The sequence below is a fragment of the Octopus sinensis genome, linkage group LG13 (assembly GCF_006345805.1).
Source record: "Octopus sinensis linkage group LG13, ASM634580v1, whole genome shotgun sequence".
NCBI lineage: Eukaryota > Metazoa > Mollusca > Cephalopoda > Octopoda > Octopodidae > Octopus > Octopus sinensis.
In genome coordinates, this window is record NC_043009.1 from 50,532,098 (window position 1) to 50,537,804 (window position 5,707).

The following is a 5,707-nucleotide window of genomic DNA, read 5'->3' on the forward strand; positions in this document are numbered from 1 at the left end:
TGATCAAAGACATACCAACTATGACCATCCCATCTTTTTCCCATGTGAAAGTACCATGGTACCACATTTTCCAATGAGTCCTTTTTGTAAGACAATGTGGTGTGATATGAGGGAATTTTAACTGATATTTCTGGCAGGCTGAACTATCACACAGAGACTCCCTCATTTGACTCAAAAGAACCACCAGTTGTTCTGGTTGTTGTTTAGCCCCTGATTAAGCTGAAATATGATCAAAAACATACCAACTATGACCATCCCGTCTTTTTTCTATGTAAAAGTACCATGGTACCACATTTTCCAATGTGTCCTTTTTGTAAGACAATCTGGTGTAATATGAGGGAATTTTGACTGATATTTCTGGCAGGCTGAACTACCACATAGAGACTCCCTCATTTGACTCAAAAGAACCACCAGTTGTTCTAGTTGTTGTTTAGCCCCTGATTAAGCTGAAATATGATCAAAGACATACCAACTATGACCATCCCATCTTTTTTCTATGTGAAAGTACCATGGTACCACATTTTCCAGTGTGTCCTTTTTGTAAGACAATGTGGTGTGATATGAGGGAATTTTGACTGATATTTCTGGCAGGCTGAACTATCACATAGAGACTCCCTCATCTGACTCTAAAGAACCATCGTTAAAATAAGGTTTCCTACATATATGGAAACAATGAAATAGAAGTGACATATTTGAGATTATGAGCCATTAGCAGGTAGTTTCAATACTTTATCAATTAAGCTATCAATTCAACCACACAGTGGGTCAGGAGTCAAACTATAAGATCAAGCAGTTACACAGCACAATGAGACTTTAGATTTATAGATAGATGCCAGTCCAAATGGAGTTTAACAGAATGGTGTTCTCAATACTGCTATTACATGAACATATCATATTGTATAATAAATGGATTCATAATTCTTCACTCTTCTTAAATACACTTCAGTAGAATAGCAGTAATTATCATTGTTTTAACGTCCACTTTTCCATGCTTGCATGGGTTGGATAGGATTTGTTGAGGCAGATTTTCTATGGTTGTATGTTCTGTCACCGGTCCTTACCTGTTCCTAAGAAAGGAATATAAATACACTTCAGTAGAATAGCAGTAATTATCATTGTTTTAACGTCCATTTTTCCATGCTTGCATGGGTTGGATAGGATTTGTTGAGGCAGATTTTCTATGGTTGCATGTTCTGTCACCGGCCCTTACCTGTTCCTAAGAAAGGAATATTTCCCCTTCTTGACCAAATGTTTTCTTAGAAGATTGGAAATGAATGACAATGCTTGCATGACAGTGGTACTTATTTATGATTATTAAGTGAAATCAAGGTAAGAAGGCAGTAAAACGCAAATACACACACACACACACACACATAGAGGACAGGCTTCTTTCCGCTTCCATCTACCAAATCCACTCACAAAGCTTTAATCAGCCTGGGGCTACTTGCCCAAGGCACCATGCAGTGGGACTGAACTCAAAACCATGTAGCCAGGGAGTTAATTTCTTACCTCACAGCCATTCTTGTGCCTATCAATGGGAATTTTAATTTCCATGTAATTCATCATCATCATCATCATCATCATCATCATCATCGTTTAGCGTCCACTTTCCATGCTAGCATGGGTTGGACAGTTCAACTGGGGTCTGGGAAGCCAGAAGTCTGCACCAGGCCCAGTCTGATCAGGCAGTGTTTCTACGGCTGGATGCCCTTCCTAACGCCAACCACTCCGTGAGTGTAGTGGGTGCTTTTTATGTGCCACCGGCACGTAATTATTAATTTAACTATGACAATCACAAAATATGTACAATTAACTAAGATCTATGAAATTAACAGCTCCTAAATAGACACCTAAGATTCACATAGAAATTGAGGTTGTTTTACATGAAAGTTTGACCTTTAATTATATATTTCTTACCACCCACAAGGGGCTACACACAAAGGAGACAAACAAGGACAGACAAACGGATTACGTCGACCCCAGTGCATAACTGGTACTTAATTCATCGACCCCGAAAGGCTGAAAGGCAAAGTCGACCTCAGTGGAATTTGAACTCAGAACATAATGGCAGACGAAATACAGCTACGCATTTCGCCCAGCGTGCTAACGTTTCTGCCAGCTCACCACCTTTGCCAGCTCGCCAAAGCTGAAAATAAGTGAGGACTGAGGCAATTGCTACCATCTGGTGCTTGAAGATTAAATAACTCTGATATGTATGAAAATTATTATTTATAAGTAAATTATTCTTATTAGAAAGAGGTGACTTAAAAGAGTAAGTGAAGTGTGAGCACTATGAATTAGTCAGCAGCTGTATTTAAAATGAAAAAAAAAAAAAGGAAACTGATTCCATATTAAATTATTCCAGCTTGGGATCAATAAGGAAATGTGTTGCTAGTATTAGCTGACTTTCTGTAACAGCTAGATAATCAAATAATATCATCTACATAATTAGCAAAATTTAAAATTCAAGAAATTCTTTTCTTCAACAAAATAAGACAATAAGAATCCAAGTAACAGATCCAGTGTTATATTTGGTGGAGGGGGTGGACATTTGAATGCATTCTAGAAATGATGGTGCTAATTAAAAATTGAAAGGCATATTCTCTTCACTATTATATATATGTTGTGATGTAAATAATTCACAAAGATATAACAACAAATGTTTTAAATGAAGATCTGTTATATAACAGACAAAATACAATATATAACAAAAGGTTAAGGAGCTCTTTGACTTTATGAAGCTGTAAACCATCTTGTCTTCTGGACTGCAAACACTCACTGTCCCATCTCGTTAGATGTCTGTCATCATCATCATCATCATCATCATCATCATCATTTAACATCTGTTTTTCCATGTAGGCATGGGTTGGACAGGTTGACTGAAAACTGGTAAGCTGGGGAGCTGCACCAGGTTTCAATCTGATTTGGCTTGGTTTCTAAAGCTGGATGCTCTTCCTAACCACTCTAAGAGTGTAGTGGGTGCTTTTTAGTGGCACTGGCATGGGTGCCAGTTGTGAAACACCAGTGTGTTAATAATCCTTTCTATTATATATTTCTTTGCTGCCCACAAGGGGCTAAACATAGAGGGGACAAACAAGGACAGACAAAGGGATTAAGTCGATTACACCCCCCCCCCCAGTGCGAAACTGGTACTTTATTTATCAACCCCGAAAGGATGACAGGCAAAGTCGACCTCGGCGGAATTTGAACTCACAACGTAACGACAGACGAAATACCGCTAAGCATTTCGCCCGGCACGCTAATGTTTCTGCCAACTCGCCGCCTTTCTATTATAAGCACAGGACTTGAAATTTTGGAGGAGGGGACTAGTTGACTACATCAACCCCAGTGTTCTACTGGTACTCATTTTATTGACTGTAAAAGGATGAAAGGCAAAGTCGACCTCAGTGGAAATTGAGCTCCGAATATAAAAATGGACGAAATGCTGCTAAGCATTTTGTCCTGTGAGCTAAGGATTTTGCCAGCTTGCAGCTTTTGTGTGTGTTAACAATGAAAAATCATAAGTAATAACAGCATTGTTTCTTATCTTAGTTATATACAAATATAAGAGAGTCTTTGAATTGTCTTACAGAAATGAAATGAAATGCAGCTTCAAGCATTTTGTCTACACGTCTAGCACTTGAGAGTCAATCTTCATATCTCTTAGACAGTATTCCATTTCCGTAGGGAAATTCAAAACCCTTTTATACCTGTATATAAACCAAGAAATGATACTTTCATTGCTTCTGACTAATTTTTCTTTTCATTATTAATAATAATATATTATTCTGAACACTACCAAGAACTTTTCAGTTTTGTATATATGTGTGTGTGTGTAGGGGGGGGGTGTATATGTGTGGGTGGATGTGAATGTGTGTATGCAGTGTACACATGTTGGAAGGGAAACATATTCAGACTGATAGTTTTGAATTTCATATTAACAGTTTCCTATTTCTCCATAACACTATTATCTTCACAATATAAATTATAGAATTTGGAACAATAATAGAACAGAATTTTCACCGAGATGGTCAATTCTATTCTACACTTTGAAATTCACCTGCTAACCAAAAATGATAAAATACTTTTCTGTTGCTTCTTTTTTTTTGTTTTTGTTTCTAATTTCCTTAGAAGCTAGTTATCATAACAGTAAGCAATACAACTGAATATAACAGAGAGAGAGACAAAAGAAAGCAGAAAGAGATCATAGCTAAAGAAACGGATCATAGCTAAAATTACTGAATAACAAAAATATATACTTTAAAATTTCAATCTCATATTCATGTCATAATTATAATTAAAATATACTTTATGGCACATTTCACTGAACCTAGATTTTATTTGTTATTTATTTATTTGTTTGCTTTTTTACTTGATATAAAAGTAATTTTGAATATATCAGTCAATAAGAAAATAATAGTTATGTTTTTGTTGTATAAATGCTTTTAAAATGATTTTCAGTTTTATCTCAGAATATAAGCATCTGAGTAAATTTTAAGACAGAATCAGTAGTAACAGTAGATTCAGACTTGTACAGTACTAACAATAAATTTCTCTCTATTTTCACCACTTGTGGTTGCAGCTCATTGAGGAAAAAACATGTTTAAAAATAGAAAACAAAAGAATCAAGGAAAAATTTATTATAGTACATACATGGTATTTGTAACATTTTATATACATTAATGGTAGGAGGGGAAAAAATCAGGTTACATACAGTATTTTATATAAACAAGATATATTGAATGTTGACAACTGGAGGTTGTTTTAAGACAACTTCAGGCAACATGAAAGAAGATAAATTGTGTGTTAAGCATCAAAATCTTACAAAAATCAATCAGATTCAAAATAGAGAATATATATCTTTTCAATCCCAGTCTTTCGTTTATCAATAGTTTAGCACTTCTAACAATACAATACCTTGCAATTTAAAGTTAAAATGTCGATAATTGTCAGACATTTTTATTATCTGTGCTAATTTTATGGCATTACTACCTAAAACATTAGTATGTTTATTAAGAAATTAAAAGAAGTGAAAGTCATTAAGTTATACAATTAAAGTTTGAAAATAATAGTCTTTTTATGAGGAGAAAACAAAATAATCTGTATATATATATATGCTTACGGCCATATCACGTTGAAAGCACCGGTTCTTGTCTGATCACCGAAGTTAAGTAACATCGAGCCTAGTTAGTACTTAAATGGGTGACCGCTTGGGAAAACTAGGTGCTGTAAGCATTCCTCATTCAGCGGTGGTGCCCCAGCATGGCCGTGGCCTTCGGGCTAAAACATTTTTAAGGATTTAAGGATATAGCAAATCAGAGAGACTGTATATTGCCACTCAATCAACTTGAAATGGTCATCATATACTCTCTGAAATCACACCCTACTATTTTTAAAATAAAGGGCTACATTAACCCTTTAGCATTTAAACATGCCATATCCAGCCCAATTATTCTCCCTGTTTTATGTTCAAACCAGCCAGATCAGGCCTTTTACATCAGCCCTACAATGTTGTTCTAAAAATAATTATCTATTTCTTTACTACCCACAAGGGGCTAAACACAGAGGGGACAAACAAGGACAGACGAACGGATTAAGTCGATTACATCGACCCCAGTCCGTAATTGGTACTTAGTTTATCGACCCCGAAAGGATGAAAGGCAAAGTCGACCTCGGCGGAATTTGAACTCAGAACGTAACGGCAGAT

At 35.9% G+C, this 5,707-nt stretch overlaps 1 non-coding gene across 1 annotated transcript; it reads left to right on the forward strand.

Annotated features, from left to right (window-relative positions):
• Window positions 1-5,116: 5,116 nt before the first annotated feature.
• Window positions 5,117-5,235, forward strand: LOC115218706. Its single transcript, XR_003882252.1, has one exon. It is a non-coding gene; the product is annotated as a 5S ribosomal RNA (ribosomal RNA).
• Window positions 5,236-5,707: the final 472 nt, after the last annotated feature.